Consider the following 20,851-nt stretch of genomic DNA (forward strand, 5'->3'; position numbering starts at 1 on the left):
AGGTCTGCACATAAGTTGACCTGGGAGATCGGAAACATCTCCACTCTTAACCCAGCGACCGGGATTCGAACTCATGCACGACCTCCCGATTAGGAGGCCGACGTCTTACCACCTCGCCACTGCGCCCGTCGGCGGTTTGCTTCAAATAAGCAAGCGCTATGCAGAACATTCGTCTGCTACAAGAAACACGACCTTGCGTGGCCTGCTTCCGGGCTACCTTTTTAAAAACTTTCAAAACTTCGAATTGTACTGATCTTGTCTTGATGAAAAAATAATTATTTTATGATTTAAGAATGTGTGTGTTACAAGCTGTCAGTTTATAATTAAGATTTTAAAAGTTAGTTCTAGCGCCAAAACGAGGCGTCTAATTGTGGTACTAAACAATCCGGCTGGCCACGCAAAAAGAAATTCTTTGAAAAATGCTCGCTCTTTACGGAGGGCACCTAGAATGTTCTCAAGCGGTGAGTGTTTAAACGAAAGGGTGTTTGTACTGTGTGTAATAGCCTGACAGTGTCTGTGACCAGAAACGGATGGTTTGCGGGAAGCTGACTGTGCCTAAAGCTGTTTATGCAGCTATCATTCACACATGCTTCTTTTTTTGTATTTAGTATACGATGTTTGCTGTTATTTTAATGAGTATACACTGAGCTTCAACCTGACTAAAAACACTCGTAAACAAAACAGGAAGACAAGGTTTGTTAAAAACAAAGACTCTCCACAAAAGATTGCTTGACCACTCTGTCTAAAAGAGACTCCCGCAAGATAATGTGTTTTGTGTTTTTGTTAAACAATCATGTATGCGTTTCGTTTCCTATCTGACAAGGTCACAAAGAGAGAGAGAGAGAGAGAGAGAGAGAGAGAGAGAGAGAGAGAGAGAGAGAGAGAGAGAGAGAGAGAGAGAGAGAGAGAGAGAGAGAGAGAGAGAGAGAGAGAGCCCATTACTCATTAAGTATACATATCCATAAACAAGGATGAACAATGATTTGTTTCACAGCAACTGGAGAATCATATTTGTGCCCTCTCCGTTTACTGCTTCTATCGTGCTGGAAACACCCGTACCATATACCACACACACACATACACACACGCACACACACACACACACACACACACACACACACACACACACACACAAAAGGAAACAAGGAAACAAGGACATTTCCTCGGTATCTGCTTCCTTTGTCTTTCTTTTTGACTGTCTTTTTTTAGTGTGTGTGGGTGTGTGTGTGTGTGTTAGTGTGTGTGTGTGTTGGAGTTTTTGGTCATCTTTAAAAGCCAGAAGAAATCGCGTGTTTGTGTGAATAGTCACGCTTTCACAGTTACCGTCAGTCATGCGTGACGGCTTTGAGTTGCTGGTGTTTCCTCAACGGTCTGTGTTAGTGTACAAAAACTAACAGGATAATATGGATTATTTAAACAATTATAAAAGTCATGTTCCAGAACAAAGTATGCTGAACAACACGAGAAACAAAAACTAACTTGAAATGCCAACAACAAAGACACAAATTAATAGTTTAACTGTTCGTTTCTTAAAGCTTGGAAATTGCGAGCTTCTGGATGTTACAGTACAGACCGAGACACAGTGCAAGAGCTAGTAGAACATTTAACTCAGAAGGTACGGAGCTTACGTACTTGTGCATAATTATACATGGTTGGACGCCTAATAACCTGTTTTGTTTGTTTGCTTTAACGTTTTGTAAAAAACGGATTCGAGCCTGCAGAGTAAAAAAACAAACAAAAAAACAACAAAAAGAACACACCAACAACAACAACAAAAACAACACCAACACCAACACCTACAACACCAACAACACCACCACCAAAAACAACAACAACAACAACAACAACAACAACAACAACAACAACAACAACAACAGAACAAACAAACACAAATCTTCAACTGCATGATTGTATACATCATTATATACCATCGCAGGCATTTGGTGTCGCTTTCGCTTGAGAGTCACGATTCTCTTGTTCTCTTTTGGGTGTTGCCTATAGAACACGATCTCGTCAACTTTCACAACGCCACAATAAGTATTAGAGTGCGCTTTGGGTGCTAATGTACTTTCATTCATACCCTGAGCCAGCCGACAGGGTTTTTCTCGTTGAGAGAAGGAAATATCCAATTTCTGTATGTAGATCTCTCTCCGTCTCTGTCAGTCTGTCTGTCTGTCTGTCTGTCTGTCTGTTTCTCTCTCTCTCTCTCTCTCTCTCTCTCTCTCTCTCTCTCTCTCTCTCTCTCTCACTGACTCTCTCTCTCTCTCTCTCTCTCTCTCTCTCTCTCTCTCTCTCTCTCTCTCTCTCTCTCTCTCTCTCTCTCATGCACAAGTATGTGGTTGTGTGTGCGTGTGTACGTGCGTGCTTATCTCTGGCTGTCCCTTTGTAAGCATGTATACCCGAATGTGTAGGCTCCAGCGACACACAAGTGTGTCAGTAATCAGTAATCTGTCACGTGAATGACACCACGAAACACCTTCCGGGCTGCCAATATCCGTAACTGTAAAGGATATTGTATATAACTATCCTGTGAAATAACAATCTAGCGTTATACGTTTTTAAATGGTGACCTTGACAGTGTTAAAATATAACTGGTAAATGTTGAAGTCATATTTTTAAAATGAATGACAGTAATACAATCATGAAAGCTTGCCGATATTATTACTTCGGATCTAATGAGGAAATATATAAGCTTACCTAATTGAATCTTAAACAAATACAATGCAGAATGAACCAAAACAAAAATCAACCGTCTGAACGAACTTTGTGCCAATCTTCATGACTCACAGCTGTAGGCGCTGGGTTGTGGTCGTATGGGAAGGTTTTCCATTGAAACAGACCGACAAACTGTGCATTCCTCTCGCTGTGGTTTAAGTTTACCTGTCATTCTGTCCTTGTTACGTTCTCTGGCGTGAGCGGTGGAAGGTTGCTGGTGAATAGTTCGTTACCATTTTTCTTGACATTGTTTGGACTACAGAGGTTCGTTGTTACTAACGTTGCTTCGCCAATACTCCCCGTGGTAAGTTATTAATAGTGTTTATCGCCTTTTGTTTTCAATCTTCAATGACATAATTTATTTCTTTTATTGGAAGTACGCTGTTGTATAGGATTTGTTCCTTGATACATCATGTACGATGTTCTGATTCCCCCGCCCTCTCTCTCTCTCTCTCTCTCTCTCTCTCTCTCTCTCTCTCTCTCTCTCTCTCTCTCCCTCCCTCCCTCCCTCCCTCCCTCCCTCCCTCCCTCTCTCTCTCTCTCTCTCTCTCTCTCTCTCCTCTCTCTCTCTCTCTCTCTCTCTCTCTCTCTCTCTCTCTCTCTGGGCGAGGGCTGGTTCAAAAGAAGCTAATTTGTATTGCTTATGCCACAACCCTCGTAAAATAAAATTTGATTTGATTTGATTTGCTCTCTCTCTCCCTCTCCCTCCTTCTCTCTCTCTCTCTCTCTCTCTCTCTCTCTCTCTCTCTCTCTCTCTCTCTCTCTCTCTCTCTCTCCCTCTCTCTCTCTCTCTCTCTCTGTAAGATTGTATGATGTATGTACAATTAAGGAGTCATAATGCATAAACTTGCTTCCCTTCATGCACAACCGGCTTATATAATATAACGGACAGCAATGCAATGCATGAACTCATCATTGGAAGAGCGCCAGCACCCCTTTCTTCTTAATTCACTTAACAACATTTGAGAGGCCCCACTAAAATGAATACTCCTCTATGCCTCGTATAGATCTTTTTAACGTCTAGCCTATTATATTTTCGGGAACTTATCTTGGAATTCACTTTCAAGCGTTCTCAGACATTCCGTCAATGTCAAGACTTTTAAAGACATAATTATATGTGTTCATTCCTTATTCATGACACATTTCGGTCTCTCTCAGCCTGATGAACATGTTCATATTTCTGATGCCTTGTTTGATTCTACCTTTTACACGTGTTAGAAGATACATGTTCTTGATTAATTTCATGGCATGTCTTATGTAAATGTGCTACATGGAGATCAGTTGCAACGTAGTTGTTCCTTTTATTCCTCAATTCACGGAGAGACACAAAATCTTTTTTTTTTCTCTCCCGACATTTGACGTGTTTTTTGCTTGCACTTGATAATAATGTTTTATGTTCGTTTGTATAAATGTTTTTGTTTGTTTAGTTGGATGGTTGGTTTGATGTTTGAGTGTTTGTTAGTTAGTTTGTTTGTTTGTTTGTTTGTTTGTTTGTTTGTACAGTTATAAAACATATTATCATAAGATTAGTCCCTCCCAATTAAGCAGTATTGTCACAAGTCCTGGACAATCAAACATTTGGGCAGAATTAAAATCCTGGCCAGTAATAAACCTCGCAATTATCTTATGATTCACCTTATGACAAGCGCGTTTCATTATTCCATAATATGAAAATGAAAGCCGTCCTATTGTGAATGTGGGTTCTTCAGAACTTGCACAATAGTGCAGGCAGCAACACAAGAAGTTCTTTAATGAATTGATCAGTTTGCACCAACACATGTCTTGCATGTTCTTCGATGTCTAGCGTGATACTCCAGTTTCAAACGATCGTGTGGCATGTTCATGTCCTCAGTTCTAGTTTAGCATAGATTAATATATGTGTAGACTGGAAGAAAATTCCAAACTAATCGTATCATTATAGTGCAGAAGTACATCTTCCCCTGTCAAACAAGACATGAAGTGTTGAAGCTTTCCGCATTTCACACTAGTGTGCATAAACCCTGCACCTACCCAAGAGGATGAATTCCTTTTTGGGAGGCTGATGGAGTTAGTGCAAACCAAGTCCTTGCCAGGGGCGACTGTGCCTAGTGGGCCCGGCGCTCACAAATGTAACTAGAGCAGGACAGACGACGCACTGCAGATTATCCCAGCCCGCAAGAAAGGAATAATCCCTACTGCAGCATCAATAATATGCAGTGCGTCGTCTGTGCCGCTGAAACTGCGCAGGTATATTTTGCCCCTTAACAAGCCGCAACAAACGATGCACAGCGAAACACCGTCCGTGTTGTTGACATCAACGCGAACTACGGGGTTTAGGCAAACAAGTCCGTCGTTATATATAGTGTAACCAACACGGCGCAGTCAGCTATCCCGGTTGTGTTACAGATGTTTGCTTTGGGTGAAGCTTTTGGAAGATTAAAAAACAAACGCTTGACATCATGTGAGGAAAGAGTTGAGACTTGGCTGAGACTTAATTGACTGAAGCTATTCGAATAGGCACGCTAAGGATAACGAATAAGTGTATGACGACCTGAAAGAGAATCGAGATTGTTATGCTCCTAACAGTTAACTAATGGAACTGGTCGTACAATGCGAAAGGTAGCGAAAGGACCACATGATGTCTTTTGTTAAATCTACACAGAAGAAAAATTATACTTGACTAGAGGAATACCCGGCTTCGCCGGGGTGAATCGCGAGACAGAGACAGACAGCGTGGCGGTTCATCACAATCACCTCTGCAGGCGAAGTCCTGTCAAACGGGATTGAGAATTTTAGAGCTTATTTCTTAGCCCTATAATTATTATCTGTTGTGGCTTCTCAAATGCCTGAACATACAGACAGACAAAAGCCGCTAGACCCCATCACAAACAGAACTCTACAATCCACAGGTTTTTGCCCACACACACACACACAAACACACACACAGAGAAGCCGTATATATATATATATGTACATCTATATCTATAAATATATAGAGATAGGTGAGAGTGTATTTTTCGCGTGGCTATAAATTGATTCGACCTTTTCACTTTGACAGTAAGAACAACTTACGGGTGCAAGGGAAGCGTTCTGGACAGCGCAGTGACATTCTAAAAATAGTTACTCAGAAACGGGAATTTGAGGTGAACGGCGCGAGACAGAGACAGACAGCGTGGCGGTTCACCACAATCACCTTTGAAGGCGAAGTCCTGTCAAACGGGATTGAGAATTTTAGAGCTGATTTCTTAACCCTATATTATCTGCTGTGGCTTCTCACATGCCAGAACATACAGACAGACAATAGCCGCTAGACCACATCACAAACAGAACTCTACAATACACAGGTTTTTGCCCACACACACACACAAACACACACACACACAGAGAAGCCGTATATATATATATGCATATCTGTATCTATAAATATATAGAGATAGGTGAGAGTGTATTTTTCGCGTGGCTATAAATTGATTCGACCTTTTCACTTTGACAGTAAGAACAACTTACGGGTGCAAGGGAAGCGTTGTGGACAGCGCAGTGGACAGCGCAGTGACATTCTAAAAATAGTAATAGTAAGTTACAAACGGGAAAGCCACACGAAGGAAGGGAGATAAACGCCAAACACTGGAGAAGATAAGGAAGAGTTACTTATAATGGTGAAATGAACACAAAAACCCAAATCAGTTCAGCGCTGCGCGCTGAGAGCACGTGTTGAAATATCTCATCGATGATATTGTGTCCGGGGTGTAGCTGAATACGGTGTCCAAATTTGAAAAAGATCCACCGAGAACTTTGGCGTTGTGATGTGGTGTAGCGGCTATGGTGTGTCGGTATGGGGGCCCGGGTAGCTGAGGTGGAACCAAAATAGCTGAGGTGGAACCAAAATCGGTTCAGCGCTGCGCGCTGAGAGCACGTGTTGAAATATCTCATCGATGAGGTTGTGTCCGGGGTCTCTCTGAATAAGCCCACCAAATTTGAAGCAGATCCATCGAGAACTTTGGCCGTGCATCGCGCACAGACAGACACACACACAGACACACAGACACTAGTCGTATATATATATAGATGACGGTGTTATGTTGTCTTCGTAGAGAGAGGCCAACTACTATGTCCTAGTTTTGGTTTACTGTTGTGTCTGCTTTTGCGGATCTGTTGGAGTAACACATTACATTACGACTCTTCTTTTATCCTTCGATGAAGTGTGCACTAGAGATTAATGTTGCTACTTCGCTTATACCCCAGTCACACAGAGACGCCGCTTCTACTCCGTTGTAAACTTGTCGGAGAGCGTGGCCAATCGTGGGCCAAACGAAACGTGGGAGGATCTCCATGAGCGTGGTTTGGTCGGGGTGGGATCTGCGAGGTCGCGAAGCTGCACGCTCTCCCTACGCTTATTTTGAACTGCACAATACAAGCGTAGCCGGGTCTGGGCGCAGTACAGTGCAGTCGTGATGTAGTTTGTTAGGCCCCCGTCACACAGTTTTTACGACGACTATGCCGATCCCTCCGACCGGAAAAAGTTATCAAGTCGGGGCTCGCCGTCAAAATCCAGCACATCGCCAATAAAAAAAACTACATCACGAGTGTACACGACTACGCTTGTTTTGTGCAGTTAACATAAGCGTGGGGAGAACGTGCAAGCTTCCCGACGTAGCAGATCACACCCCGATCAAACCACGCTCATGGAGATCCTGCCACGTTTGGCCCACGATTGGCCACGCTCTCAGACACTTTTCTGTCGTAGCAGAAGCGGCGTCTATATCATATGACTAGGGTATTAGTGCCATGTGCTGAATTTTGACGGCGATATGCCCCGATTTGATCACATTTTCAGATCGGCATGATCGTCATGGTCGTGGTAAGGACGCAGCGCTGTGTGACAGGGCCCTCAACAAACGCTATGCATCTGGTATGTACAATGTTTTGTTCTCCGTCAATTTTGCGTCAGTCGTTTGCTTTCCTTTTGAAACGAATTGAAACTATTCTCGCATGTGTCTCCTGAGTACACGGGTTTAAATGTATACGTTTTCAGTTCTGCCACGAAAAGTGAAGGCAAGAGCGGTACACGTACAGTCCCCGGCAAAAGAAACGCAACTCGTTCGCGCCCACTGTTGCGAGTGATTTTTCGTCATTTTCAAATTGTCGTAAAATATGAACCAGATACGGTAAATAAAAAAAAAAAAACAGATTCGAAGAGGATATTTTACTGGCTCCACGATAAATACATAGTATTTAATCGGTTTTATTTTTTACTTGTTCATAAATTGTGTCATACAGGGTAGGGGTCAAGCGAGTCGTGATGACAGGCACTCGTGTCTCTTCAACATGCTACAAAAAACGTAAATATGTATATTTTTAACAAGGTAAAGACATTTTTGGAGGAAATTCATTTCTTAACAACACCATTTAATTAGAACTATTTGCCAAAGCGTTTAAGACTCCAAAAAATGGGCAACGATCACTTAGACAGTGTTAAAAAGGGTTGTTTGGCAAAAGCTCATTCGCACGGAATCGACGTGATGATTTCTTTAAAAAAAAAACAGGTGCTATTTGTGGTCAAGTGTCTGGTCTACACGATTAGGCTATAACTAGAAACCATGTTATTTTTTAGCATCGATCGATTAGCGATAGTGATTCGTATCAAAGTACTATGAAGCCAAACGCATACCCCCTCCCTTAACACATATTTACACACAAATGCACCCACACGTACACACACACACACACACATCCATACATACAGATAAACAAACAGACAGACACACGAACAAAGTCGGAATGTGCAGGAGCGCTACGCAGTGCTAAAATGGACGCCAACTGTCACATTGATGATCGCTGTCCCAAACAGTTTGTCTGTCACTACTTCTCCAAAGTTATATTTCTCACATTTAAAACAACGGACACAGAGACAAAGACGCACGCACACACAATCACTCATGCACGCACGTACTCACCAGGGCCGGACTAGGTAAGTACTAGGGGGGGTTGGGGGTTACAGATGGGGTCCGCCAAAGCCCCTTGGTGGGGGTTGCAAGGGGGTTTCGCCCCCTTGAAGCTGAACGTTTTTTGATGTTTCTGGAGGGAAGGAAGGGAAGCCTCTCCTTGAGGTAAATTCGACAGCAAGCTGTGTATTGGCAATGAAGATTGTAAGGACGCATCCTTTTCATCATAACAAAAACAAAAAAAAATGCGTTTGGGAGGTACAAGCTTAAGCCAGGGGGGGATGTTGCGCAACCCCTGTAACCCCCCCCCCCCCCCCCCCCCTTTAGTCCGGCCCTGCTCACATACACGAACAGATGCGCAGACACACATGCACACGCTGGCCCGCCCGCCTGAAGGCACAACCACTTCTCGCACACACGTAGGCACACACACACACACACACACACACACACACACACACACACACACACACACACACACACACACACACACACACACACACACACACACACACACACACACACACACACACGTGTGCGCGCGCGCTCGTACACAAACGCAAACGCACACTCGGATGAGTGTTTTTTTTATAACGTAAACACAAACATACTGATTCACACAGAAATACCAACACAAACGTGTGTTTGTTTGCGCGCGCGTGTGTGTATGTGTGTGTGTGTGTGTGTGTGTGTGTGTGTGTGTGTGTGTGTGTGTGTGTGTGTGTGTGTGTGTGTGTGTGTGTGTGTGTGTGCGTGCGTGCGTGTGTGTGTGTGTGTGTGTGTTTCATTGTGCGTGTGTTATTGTGTGTGTGTGTGTGTGTGTGTGTGTGTGTGTGTGTGTGTGCCTACGTGTGTGCGAGTTGTGGTTGTGCCTTCAGGCGGACGGGCCGGCGTGTGCATGTGTGTCTGCGCATCTGTTCGTGTATGTGAGCAGGGCCGGACTAGGGGGGTGTTACAGAGGTTATGTGAGCCGGGCCGGACTAGGGGGGGGGGGGGGGTGTTCCAGAGGTTGCGCAACCCTCCCTTGGCTTAAGCCTGTACCTCCCAAACGCTGAGCGTTTTTTGATGTTTCTGGAGGGAAAGGAAGCCTCTCATTGAACCAAAAAGGTAAATTCGACAGCAAGCTGTATAGGCAATGAAGAAGAATTGAGATTGTTAGGACTCATTCTTTTCATCATCAAACAAAAACAAAAAACAAAATACGTTTGGGAGGTACATGCTTAAGCCCGGGCGGGGTTGCGCAACCCCTGTAACCCCCCCCCCCCCCCCCCCCCCCCCCGTAGTCCGGCCCTGCTCACATACACAAACAGAAGCGCAGACACACATGCACACGCCGGCCCGCCCGCCTGAAGGCACAACTCACACACACGTAGGCACACACACACACACTCACACACACACACACACACACACACACACACACACACACGCACGCACACACACACACACACACACACATACACACACATACACGTGTGCGCGCGCGCTCGTACCTGAACGCGAACGCACACGCGGATAAGTTTTTTTTTGTAAACGTAAACACAAACATCCTGATTCACACAGAAATACCAACACAAACGTGTGTTTGTTTGCGCGCGCGCGTGTGTGTATGTATGTATGTATGTATGTGTGTGTGTGTGTGTGTGTGTGTGTGTGTGTGTATGTGTGTGTGTGTGTGTGTGTGTGTGTGTGTGTGTGTGTGTGTGTGTGTGTGAGTTGTGGTTGTGCCTTCAGGCGGGCGAGTCGGCCTGTGCATGTGTGTCCGCGCGTCTGTCCGTGTATGTGTGTGCGTGTGTCTTTGTCTCTGTGTTCGTTGTTTTAAATGTGAGAAATATAACTTTGGAAAAATAGTGACAGACAAACTGTTTGGGACAGCGATCATCAACGTGACAGTTGGCGTCCATTGTAGCACTGCGTAGCGCTCCTGCACATCGCGACTTTGTTCGTGTGTCTGTCTGTTTGTTTATCTGTATGTATGGATGTGTGTGTCTGTGTGTGTGTATGTATATGCGTGTGCATGTGTGTGTAAATATGTGTTAAGGGAGGGGGGACGTATGCGTTTGGCTTCATAGTACTTTGATACGAATCACTATCGCTAATCGATCGATGTTAACAAAATATTTTTCTTTAAAACGCACTTTTTTGTTTCTAGTTATAGCCTGATCGCGTAGACCAGACACTTAGCCACAAATAGCACCTGTTTCTTTTTAAAGAAATCATCACGTCGATTCCGTGCGAATGAGCTTTTACCTAACAACCCTTTTTAACACAGTCTATGTGATCTTTGCAAATACGTTTGAGTCTTAAACGCTTTGGCAAATAATTCTAATGAAATGGTGTTGTTGAGAAATGAATGTCCTCCAAAACTGTCTTTACCTTGTTAAAAAATATGCATTTGTACGATTCTTGTAGCATGTTGAAGAGACACGTTTGCATGCAATCACGACTCGCTTGACCCCTACTCTGTATAACACAATTTATGAACAAGTAAAAGATAAAAACGATTAAATACTATGCATTTGTCGTAGAGCCAGTAAAATATTCTCTACGAATCTGTTTTTCTTTTTGATTTACCTTATTTGGTTCATATTTTACGACAATTTGAAAATGACGAAAAATCACTCGCAACAGTGGGCTCAAATGAGTTGCATTTTTTTCGCCGGGGACTGTACATCTATCTCTATATATTAGTATACTAGAGGAATACCCGCTTCGCCGGGTAGCCGGCTTCGCCGGGATGAAATACTTAGAGCCGTACGCCGGCTTTGCCGGGTCCGAACAATGGACCCGCCAAGCTTAGGTCCCTCCCAGATTCGTGGAATGGGAACAGCACGAAAATGATTCAGTGGCCATAATGCCATTCCTGACCATATCGAGTCCCATCCTTGTCGACGAATGTAACCGTGTTAATCACCTTTGGAGGCGAACTCCACTCAAACAGGATTGAGCAATTTAGAGCTTATCTCTAAGCCCTTTTGAACTGTCATGGCTTCTCAAATGAAGGCCAGTACATACAAATACACAAAAGCCGCCAGACCACATCACAAACAGAACTGAACAATCCACAGGTGTTGCCCACATAGAGAGAGAGAGACACACACACACACACACAAACACAGAGAAGCCGTATATATAGAGAGATAGATGACAGTGTATTTTTCGCGTGGCTATAAATTGATTCGACCTTTGCACTTTTACAGTGAGGATAATTTACGGGTCCAATTTACGTTCTGGACACTGCGGTGACCTTCTAAAAATAGTAACAGAACGCCGGGAATATCCGAAGATGCCCCCTCATACTATAGTGCACCATACGAAGGAAGGGAGGTAAACGCTGAAAACATGGAGAAGATAAGGAAGAGTTACTGGGAATGGTGAAATGAAAAGAAAACCCAAAATCGGTTCAGCGCTGCGCGCTGAGAGCACGTGTTGAAATATCTCATCGATGATATTGTGTCCGGGGTGTAGCTGAATACGGTGTCCAAATTTGAAAAAGATCCACCGAGAACTTTGGCGTTGTGATGTGGTGTAGCGGCTTTGGTGTGTCGGTATGGGGGCCCGGGTAGCTGAGGTGGAACCAAATTCGGTTCAGCGCTGCGCGCTGAGAGCACGTGTTGAAATATCTCATCGATCAGGTTGTGTCCGGGGTCTCTCTGAATAAGCCCACCAAATTTGAAGCAGATTCATCGAGAACTTTGGCCGTGCATCGCGAAGACACACACACACACACAGACAGACAGACAGACAGACAGACACAAGTCGTATATATATATATATACTTTTAAAATGTCTTGGATCTGGGGACATCTGTAAGTGTGAGAGCGTGGATCTGGGAACATTCTGTGGTTATGGGAACATTAGCATGTTCTCATATCCAAGGTAACCTCAAAATGTAATTTTCGTGTTCAGCTTGACCATTGAGGGGTTTTAACTCGTGTTCCCAAAAGCATTTGAGTTCTGACTTGGTTGTCCCCCTTCCCTTGCTACAGATCTCTGCATCGTCAAACAATCTCTTCTGAGCTTTTAGCATTCTTGTGCTTACGACACTAAAAAAAAAAAAAAAATTATCTCTCTCTCTCTTTTTTTTTTAACATTGCTGTGTAAAATAAAACTGTAAAATAACTATTTTACAGGTTTATTTCACAAGTTTATCTTATATTTTCTGAACATTTGGAAATAATTGCTTTACCTCAGTGAAATATTTATTATTGTTTAGAGCGTAAGCGATAAGCGATCCGGGCCTTTTCAAGAAATCTGAACAATGAACATGGTCGCTGCATGGGATTTTTTTCCCTTTCGTACAATCAGGCACACCACTCGTACAGGTAAGCCTTAGATTTTATGTAGCGCACTTTATAAGAACAGTGTTATATCTATTTATTTGAGTTAGGCATTGAAGATTTGAGAGGGCTTCTTCGCATCGAAGGAGTCTCTTCTGAGTGGGAATTCCGCTGTGAATTGATAGTTCTGGTCAATGGCTGTCTAATCGGCCCTCGAAGGCAATCACTGAAGTGAAGTGCACCGGGAGTGACTATTGCAACGACTGTCGTGTCCAGCGTTGTGTTTGTCAATGAGGTTCTTGAAAGCATTTGTACTGGGAGCCCGTTTAATGTTAGTTGTTAGTTTGTTCCAGTCATTTGTAACTCTATAGCTGAAAGCAAATTTTCTTGTATTGTTATTATCATGTCTTTCTTTTTGTATTTTGTCAGTACTGTTACGTGTTACAACAATGTTAGTCTGCGGTGATTTAAAAAAGAAATCTTTGTTAGTGTCATCAATGTCGTTAAATATTATATACGCTTGTATTAGGTCCCCTCTCTTTCTTCTTGCCTTTAGTGTAGGCAAAGTCAAGTATCTTAGTCTCTCTTCATATGTGTAGTCTTTTATTTCGTAAATCAGTTTAGTAGCTCTTCTTTGGACTCTTGCGATTGATGTTGATTGGCGTACTAGTCTCGGAAACCAGGCAGGATTGCCGTATTCTAGATGAGGTCGTACTAGTGTACACTCCACTCTCTGTTCCAGGAGGCTGTTCTCTGAAAATCCACCAGTACCTAGGAATGGCAGTGACACTGTACTCTAGGACCAACACAGCTAGTGTTTCAAATGTTACCTTTTTGTTTCAGGAGTCCTTGAATATTCTAGTCATTTTTCCCCATTTATTTTAAGTTCATATCATATTTGACAAATAGGTGGCGTGATCTAACCATGTTTACCTGGTTGATTCTGACGGTTGGCAGTTTAAGTTTCTGGCAATTGCCAAAGTTGAACGTTTATTGTCATTAAATGGCAAAATTAATTTGAAGTCACGTTATAACTTATTGTGGAAAATCAGCTCCCTCTCTCTCTCTTTCCCCTCCCACACTCACACACAAACACACACACATGCGTGTGTGCTGACACAAATTTGTGATTTACTTTAAAATTAACAAGGGTGCCGCGGTCAATTGTAGACGGTAAGACCTATTACTTTTTTAAAGCCAGGACATTTGGACCTATTGATTTCTTACGGTCAGGTCCAAATGACCTATTGTCCTCTAACGCTGGCAGCAACACTGATGTAGATGAAATATTCATGAGGACGTCCCTCTGCAATATTATCCCAGCTATCTAAATAGACTGGAAGAACAAAAAGTGATTGCATGGAGACCTGATCAGAAATAGAGGGTTATAACTGACATTTATCTGCAATTAAATTGCTTTAAACTGACGGTTGCCAAATTGGGTTGTGAGTGAAGCGTAGCTCTGGCTTGTCACTCACTTCCACTACACATAAATGCGCGCAAGGATTTAGTTCTTCAAACATTTCTGCTTTCTGTAGCTATGCAGGGTTTGTGGATGTGGAACGTGGGAATATTACAGTTTGGAAGGTGAGGATTCTGATAGACTCGATGCAAATTGTCCGAACTATAGCTATGGCGTGCCCCTTTAATAGCTCATAATGATTAGCCAAATATGGAAAGGCAAAACTAGATTCAAGTAGCTGAAAATTGAAACACGAATGGCGGCTTGATTGAAACTTTACGAAATGGAAATCCTGTGTTTTCCAACACATGAATGTACAAATCAGTGTTTTGGGTCTACAGAACACGACAAATCCCGTCCAAGTCCACTTCAACACAACTTCACAAGCCCATGTCTTCAGAACTTCGCAATTCCATGTGTATACGAGACCACGAAAGTCACACATTGGCTGGATTCATGTCCTGACGACATATCTGTGGTAAGTTTAAAGGCTGTCTCCATGGTAAAAAAAAATACTGAAATAACCATTTGTTTCTCTTTCTTCTTTCAATTTAATGACTTATGCGCTAGAGTTCGTATTCAATATGTTCCAGTGAAGATAATGACTCACTTTTCTAACCCGTATTCTCAAAAGCTCGGGAGAAAACGAAAGAAAATAATGTCCCTCTCCGGAAGTGACGTGTGGCTGGTGGCTTGATTCGGCCTTCCGCCATTTTGACAGAGATGGGAGAGTGAACCACAGCTTCGCGTAACAATCTGAACACGCATGCCGCATCAAGTTGTCAATAGACAACCACTGATGTTGATAAAGTAAGAGATCTGTCTTACATAATTGAGTTTCGGCGCTGTTTGGTTGCAAAGAAATGTGCGCAGTCTATATCACAAGTAGGTTTGGAAAGTGCATTTTCCGATGATATCGACGCAGCTAAGTATCAGGATCAGGAATATTGCGTCGCGGAACCTTTCAGATTATGACGCAATGTTGGCAAGAGAGCGCCTCGCCTAGCCCCACTTAAAACGATTTAAAACCTATCATTTTGGAATTTGTTCTCTTCCATAAAAAGTCTGAAGTCCATTGCTACTAAATTAAATAGCCTCTGGACTTATTTGAAAAATACACCCTTTCCTAATAGTTTTCTTAGTGCTGGCAATCAATAGTACTAGTAATGAGAGGGATGCACGACTCGTACCCTTTGATGACAGTGAGGGGCGACATTTGTATTGTTGTAGGCTATAATACAAATGTCGCCCCTCACTGTCATTAGGGCTAAATGTCACTTTTGTTAACTCCTTCATGATACGAACCCACCTTACTGTCACGGGACGCAGGGGTGGCCACATTTTTGTCAATTCAGCTTTCCCCGGGTATGTAACATGTCATTTTTAACTTACCCGCACAAAAATCAGGTTACCCACAATCTGAATGCAAAAACTCGTCCCCACCCCTACACACAGTCATGGAGTTGCGCTCACGCACACTCCACTGTCGAAATCTAACCAAGGAAATTCGTCCTTCCATTCTGGCAAAAACCTTCTGACACGTTTTGATCTGTCGCAGTGTCGATTCTAGACCGCGCATTCCCGCAAATATGAAAGAAATCCCGCAAAAATAAAATTTGGATGCGCGCCTTTTCACGCAAAGAAATACCAATTCCCGCATTTTCAAACATCTTGTGCATGCGCGATATAATAAATATAATTTCGTCAAACAGCCCAGCGTTGCAGATCGTAAGCGCTTGCAATCTTTTTGAGACAAGTGAGGCCCTGACAAGGATGTTTACATTTACCTATGTTTTCAAAAGTTACATTTTCCCTAAACATCCTTATCAGGGCCTCACTTGTCTCAAAAAGATTCACTTTTTCTCCCACAAGTCTTTGCTTCCCTTTGTGGTCACTTCCTGTTTTACATTCAAAATGGCCACCACGATAAGTGAAAGCGTGGATTTTTTCAAGAATGGAGACCCATGTGCAAATCAGCTTGACGACAAGTTGCCAAGTGAGGCAAAACATCCAAATAAATGGTCTTGGAAGTGGATGAAGGAGTTAGATTCTCAAAAAAGATAATGGAGTTTATGATTAAGAAGTTTCTGTTGTGCATGCAACGATGAAATTACATACACCTGACTTCACTCTTCAGGCAAGAAAGCCATCAGGAACCATACGTTGGTTCTCTCTCTCTCTCTCTCTCTCTCTCTCTCTCCTCTCTCTCTCTCTCTCTCTCTCTCTCTCTCTCTCTCTCTCTCTCTCTCTTTGAAGTCTCTCTCTCTCTCTCTCTCTCTCTCTCTCTCTTTGAAGTCGTGGGGGCAATGACGGCCTCCGGGATGCCACAGATTCCATCCTCCCCCAGCCTAGAGACTGGGACTTTTTGTTCTTATTTACGATAGAGTGACATAAATCAATAATTAGCAAAGATTCTATAATTTTAAACTAATCTTTGTTTCAGTTGGTCATGGTGATTTGGGCAATGACAACACCGGCATCGTGGGTGATTTGGGCAGCGATGACCCCTCCGTCAAGGATTGCGACGTGACGAGCACACATGCAGAACCGCTTGGTATGTTTATACCGCCACCATCATAAGTGACGGTTTCTGAGACTTCCACTACTCGTGCAGAACTTCTGATTGGAGAAACTCGAGGTCAAAGCTTGTTCCCAAATGTTCTTATTATTATTTCACATTGCTCAACATCCAGTTAGCAACACAGGCTAGATGTTAAGCAACGTGAAATAATAATAACACATTTTGGGACAAACTTTGACCTGTAGTTTCTCCAATCAGAAGCTTCTGCACGAGTAATGGAAGTCGCAGAAACCGCCACAATATTATTTAAATTTTATTTATATATAGATGCTACATGTCGGGTTCATCTACGGGGCTAGTGACAGACCGCCAATGATGTTTTTTGTTGTTTTTTAGTTGGCAGCATGGGGATATCTTGAGAAGGCTCTCCGTAGTCGGCTAGACGTTAAGCAATGCTAATAATAATAATAATAGCACTTGAGCAAAGAGCTAAAACATTTCGAGGTACGGTAGAGTGTTTGACATAAATAATAATAATAATACGAATATTTATAACGCGCACATATCTCCCCAACAGGCGACTCAAGGCGCACATACACTCATTCACACACACGGAGACTTAAAGTCACCAACACACACACACCAGCAACCATTAAAATATGTACAGTTATTCAAGGTGGGATGGACAATGATAATGGACAACAGGAGGGGGGAACATGTACACAGGGAGATAGTGATCAAGGGGGAGGTCGTAGAGAAGGTAGAGCAGTATAGGTATTTGGGGGTGATTATAGACAATAAGTTGACATGGAAACCAAACTCTGATGCCCTTGTGAAGAAACTCCACTCTCGCCTGTACTTTTTGAGAAAACTCAGGTCTTTTAACATCTGCAGACAAGAAATCCTTCAGATGTTTTACACTTCAACGTGCAATAGTGTGTTGTACTTTGGCTCCGTGTGTTGGGGTGGCAACATCAACAAGCAAGACAGGGATAGATTAGATAAATTCATCAGGAAAGCAAGTGGGGTGGTTGGGAGGAAGCAGGACAATTTCACATCAACACATGAACGACGACTGACTGACAAGGTACAGAAGATTTTGGCTGACGACTCGCACCCACTCAGACCGGAATTTGACAGTAGACGGACAGACAGGAGCAACAGATTCAGACAACCAACCGCAAGATCCACACGCTACAGAAATTCGTTCATTCCATCTGCAATTCACATCTTCAATTCTCAGGTGGGGCGGTAGATGCTGGTGTTGTCGCTCTGATGCACGGGGTCAGTGTTCTGTATTGTTTCAGTATTGTTGATTTTGTTTTGCATGATTATATACTCTTATTCTACTCTCTTAGACAATATGTGATAACCGGCAAGGTGCTGACTTTCTTTTGTGCATTGTTGATGGTGAATGCATGTTAATTTATTTTTAATATACTTTCTTATGTGATAACCAATGTGCTATATTTTCTCAGGACAAAGAACAAATGTTTATTTTGAATGTTTTATGTATGTTATTATTACGGACACAAACGCTCAGCAATGTAATTTCTCTTTTAGAGATTAATAAAGTTATTGTATTGTATTGTATTGGGGTGGGCAGTGTAGAATGCATGGATTATGTGGAAAAAAGGAATGTCTTGAGTGCAGATTTGAATGATTCGAGGGACTGTTGTTGACGGAGGGGGAGAGGTAGTGTGTTCCATTGGCTAGGTGCTTGGAAAGAAAATGAGCGTTGACCTGCTGTTTTGAGTTTGGTGTGGGGGATGTTGAGCTTGAGGGAGTCGGCAGATGATCTGAGTGCTCGTGAAGGGACATAGAGAGAGAGAGAGTCGGAGAGATAGGCAGGGGCGAGACCATGGAGGCATTTGTAGGTGAGAGTGTTGATTTTGTATGTGATACGGGCAGGAACGGGCAACCAGTGGAGCTGATTTAGGAGGGGGGTGATATGATCTCCCTTTTTCTTTCGTAAGGCAAGACGGGCAGAGCTATTTTGAATGCGTTGGAGACGAGAGATAGAAGAAGAGGGAAGACCCGCCAAGAGAGAGTTACAATAGTCAAGACGTGAGAGAATGGTGGACGTGACCAGTTTGGCGGTAGCATCTGTGGTGAGGTACTTGCGGATAGTGGCGATGCGGCGGAGTTGGAAGTAGCAGGTGCGAGAGACAGAAGAGATGTGTTGTTTCATGGAAAGGGTGTTGTCTAGAGTGACTCCGAGGTTTTTGACAGCAGAAGACAGAGGGACAGAAGAGTCAGAGAGTTGAAGAGAGTCGGAAGTGGCTTTGGAGAGTTTGGATGTAGTGCCTACTAGGATAGCTTCAGTTTTGTTGCTATTGAGCTGAAGTTTGATTTCTGTCATCCAATTCTGCACGTCAGTGATAGTGTCAGAGATAGAGGAAAGAAGAGATTCAGACTGGTCAGGGGAAGAGCTGTTGTGAAGTTGAGAGTCGTCGGCAAAAGAGTGGTGGAGAACGTTGTGTCGGTCAAGGATGTGGTCAAGAGGTTGAGTGTAGAGAGTAATTAGTACAGGCCCAAGGACTGAGCCCTGAGGGACTCCGCACTCAAGCCTGATGGGGTCAGAGTTCAGTTTGTCAATCGAAACAGTCTGGTAGCGGTCGGTGAAATAAGAAGAGAACCAAGAAAGAGCTGTGCTATGGATACCAAAGGTGTACTGAAGGCGTTGAAGGAGGATGTTGTGGTCGACTGTGTCAAAGGCCGCTGATAGATCAAGTAGAGCGACGGCAGAGATTTCAGCTTGGTCAGTGGCAAGGAGGAGATCAGTAGTGATTTTGAGAAGGGCAGTTTCGGTGGAGTGGTGAGGACGATAGGCAGATTGAAGCGGAGAGAGAAGATTGTTGCAAAGAAGGTGAGAGTTGAGTTGTTTTAGGACGACTCTTTCAAGGAGTTTGGAGATGAAGGAAAGGTTTGAGACAGGGCGGTAGTTGCTGAGAGTGTTTGGGTCGAGCGATGGTTTCTTCAGTAGATGTTTGACAATAGCAGTCTTAAAGGAGTTGGGGACAGTGCCTGTTTGCAGAGAAGTGTTGATGATTTTGAGAATAGAAGGGAGGAGTTCAGGAAGACAGTCAGAGTAGAGTTGTGTGGGAAGAGGGTCAAGGTCACAGGTTTTCAAGGTCATTTCTTTGAGGACTTTCTCCAGGTCAGTGAGAGTGAGAGGCTGAAAGTGTGTGAAGGGAGTGCCTGTAAATGCAGGAGAAGTTTCAGAGTTTTGGTGTGGGATTTTGTCTAGTTTGTCACGGATGGTTTGGATCTTGTTATGGAAGTAATCAGAGAAAGCTTGCGACAGTTTGGAGGGGTCGATGTTGTTGGGCAAGGGAGAAGCAGAAGAGCAGCCAACAAGGTCATTCACTGTGGAGAAGAGTGTTTTGGCAGAGGTTGTTTCACAGATTTTGGTGCTGTAGTGCGATTGTTTGGCGTCTGCGATGAGTGTCTGAGCATGTTCCATTTGCTTGTTTAAATCTGTCCTGTCAACTACCAGCTTTGGAGGTTCGCAACTTCCTCTCTGCTCGGCGACGCAACTGTTTTGGTATACTTAACTTCAGCTGTGATCGAGGGTGCAGAATGCCAATCTACGATGAGTTTGGTTTTTTCGGGTGCATGTTCGTCAAGAAGTGTGCTGAGAGTGAGTCGTAATGACGTACAGGGTCTGAGGATACCGGAGGATCAGCAGATCGGCGGGCTGCTTCTGCTGCGCGAAATGTGTCAGTGTTAACTTCTTTGAGTTACGGCGGACTCGCGCTTTTCTGTTTGGATGGTTTTGGCCATCTTAAGAGAGAACAAAACTGCAGAATGATCGGATCTGAGGTAGTCATTCAGCAGGATGTCGTACACCAGGTCAGTGGACTCGTGGGTGACGGAATCCAGTCAATGATGTGTGTTTTGCGTGTGGGAGCGTCTACATGCTGTTTTGAGGTCGTGACAGTCAAGAAGG

At 43.5% G+C, this 20,851-nt stretch overlaps 1 long non-coding RNA gene across 1 annotated transcript; it reads left to right on the plus strand.

Annotated features, from left to right (window-relative positions):
* The first annotated feature begins 12,416 nt into the window (after nt 1–12,416).
* LOC138968470 (uncharacterized) lies at nt 12,417–17,023 on the plus strand. The gene is made up of 3 exons (XR_011456206.1): nt 12,417–12,961; nt 14,720–14,856; nt 16,822–17,023. It is a non-coding gene; the product is annotated as an uncharacterized lncRNA (long non-coding RNA).
* Nucleotides 17,024–20,851: the final 3,828 nt, after the last annotated feature.

Source organism: Littorina saxatilis, linkage group LG1 (assembly GCF_037325665.1).
Source record: "Littorina saxatilis isolate snail1 linkage group LG1, US_GU_Lsax_2.0, whole genome shotgun sequence".
NCBI classification, from domain to species: domain Eukaryota; kingdom Metazoa; phylum Mollusca; class Gastropoda; order Littorinimorpha; family Littorinidae; genus Littorina; species Littorina saxatilis.